The sequence below is a fragment of the Pygoscelis adeliae genome, unplaced genomic scaffold (genome assembly GCF_000699105.1).
Source record: "Pygoscelis adeliae isolate BGI_AS28 unplaced genomic scaffold, ASM69910v1 Scaffold62, whole genome shotgun sequence".
Taxonomy (NCBI): Eukaryota; Metazoa; Chordata; class Aves; order Sphenisciformes; family Spheniscidae; genus Pygoscelis; species Pygoscelis adeliae.
In genome coordinates, this window is record NW_008824401.1 from 2409579 (window position 1) to 2411902 (window position 2324).

The 2324-nt window shown below is 42.1% G+C and overlaps 1 pseudogene; it reads left to right on the forward strand.

Moving 5' to 3' along the window:
• The window catches only part of LOC103913767, a 13784-nt pseudogene that overhangs the window by 7731 nt on the left and 3729 nt on the right, over positions 1-2324 (forward strand).

Genomic DNA, 2324 nt, shown 5'->3' on the forward strand with positions numbered 1-2324 from the left:
TTGAGAGCAGCCCTGCCGAGAAGGACTTGGGAGTACTGGTGGATGAAAAGCTGGACATGAGCCAGCAATGTGCGCTCGCAGCCCAGAAGGCCAGTCGTATCCTGGGCTGCATCAAAAGAAGCGTGGCCAGCAGGTCGAGGGAGGTGATTCTGCCCCTCTACTCTGCTCTGCTGAGACCCCACCTGGAGGACTGTGTCCAGCTCTGGAGCCCTCAGCATAAGAAAGACATGGACCTGTTGGAGCAGGTCCAGCAGAGGGCCACAAAAATGATCAGGGGGATGGAGCACCTCTCCTATGAAGAAAGGCTGAGAGAGTTGGGGTTGTTCAGCCTAGAGAAGAGAAGGCTTTGGGGAGAGGAAAATACTATTAACAAGTAATTTGATCTTTTTTTCTCTTCCTTCAGGAAATCCCTTTTCTGCCCTTAGTTTTGGATGGAGTATTTCTTCATAAGTCACCTGAAGAGATATTGGCTGGAAAGGAATTTAATGCAGTCCCATTTACGATAGGAGTCACCAACAATGAATTTGGCTGGAATATTAGATCTGTAATTTAATGGCTATTCTTCATTTTTTTGAATGTTTGTGTTAACTGACGTAGGCAACTCTGAGAAGTTATTTGCCGGTAGGACAGCTTTTAAGTATGGCCAAAAGGCTTTGCATTGTTGGAAATATATACAAGATAAACTTTGCTTGCATTATGATTCTGTAGTGACCCAGAACCACTTGGTCACAAAACAGTGAGACAGGCTTCATCCTGCAAGTTGACATCCTTGGAACATCAATTTTATACAGTATTTTCTTATCCTAAAATTTTAATCTCTTATCCAGTCAGAGAGAGGAAAAAGAATGCAACAGTCAAGGGCTTATTACCAAAAGAAAAATAAAACCAATCCTTTCCCCCACAACACACAGATGTTACACACACGTATTCAGGATTGATACATAGAATGTTTAAAAACCTCTTACTACATGCTGGATCAAATGACACAAATCCTGTCATGTGTAGGCAGCCCTTCTTGAGATTCCCACTGGGAACTTGATGGGGGTGCAGAGTGATACAGGTCTGCAGGATTATGTGAAGGAAGTGTATGTACTCCTTTATCTTTGCGCTAGTGTCTTGCACTTCTGCTCAAAGACACAGTATATTGAGAGCAGAGCATGATAACATGGGTAAATGTTTGCTAAGTGAAGTATACAGACTTAAAAATTAAAACATATTAAAGCAACCTGGAATTTGTCCTTTGGCCCACTGCTACATGGGAAGTCAGCAACTCTGTAGTCTGGAGATTTTCTGGTATTTAAGTGCAGACAAGCCATGCCAAAATACCCAGAACTGGAAAATAATTTGATGTTACTTTGTTTTCTGTAAGTTTCCTGGGTTGAATCTTTCATTTTTTTGTGTAAGTGCTGTGAGTTCTTAATTTTGAATTAAAAATAAAAATATATATTTGAATGTAACGTTACATTAAAAATGTGCCCAGTATAAAGCTTTGGGCATATTTAATATTTTAAACAGCTGATGTCAGCCATAATTTATGCATCTGTTCTTTAACTCTCTAAATGTTACATCTTGTAGAGGCTGGAGCTCCTGCCTGTTTCTTTGAATATCGGCATCAGCCCACTTCATACTGGGATAGTAAACCAGAGTATGTGAAAGCTGATCATGGAGATGAAGTTGGCTTTGTCTCTGGACGACTGTATCTGGCCGGTGATATTCAGCTACGTAGTAAGGAATAGAACATTCAATATTCACTTATAAATTACTCTAACAACACTGGCATTATTCTATTCAGTAGTGCTACTTCCATTTTAATCAGACTAAAGTGCATATATTAACAGTCAGACCAAAATATAACCCTTTAGAATCACAGAAACATAGAATCATTAAGGTTGGAAGAGACCTCCAAGATCATCAAGTCCAACCATCAACCCAACACCACCATGCCCACTAAACCATGTCCCTAAGCACCTCATCTACCCGTCTTTTAAATACTTCCAGGGATGGTGAATCAACCACTTCCCTGGGCAGCCTGGTCCAATGTTTAACCACTCTTTCAGTAAAGACATTTTTCCTCATGTCCAATCTAAACCTCCCCTGGCGCAACTTGAGGCCGTTTCCTCTCGTCCTATTGCTAGTTACTTGGGAGAAGAGACCGACACGCACCTCGCTACAGCCTCCTTTCAGGTAGTTGTAGAGCACGATAAGGTCTCCCCTCAGCCTCTTCTTCTCCAGACTAAACAACCCCAGCTCCCTCAGCCGCTCCTCGTAAGACTTGTTCTCCAGACCCTTCACCAGCTTTGTTGCCCTTCTCTGGACACGCTCCA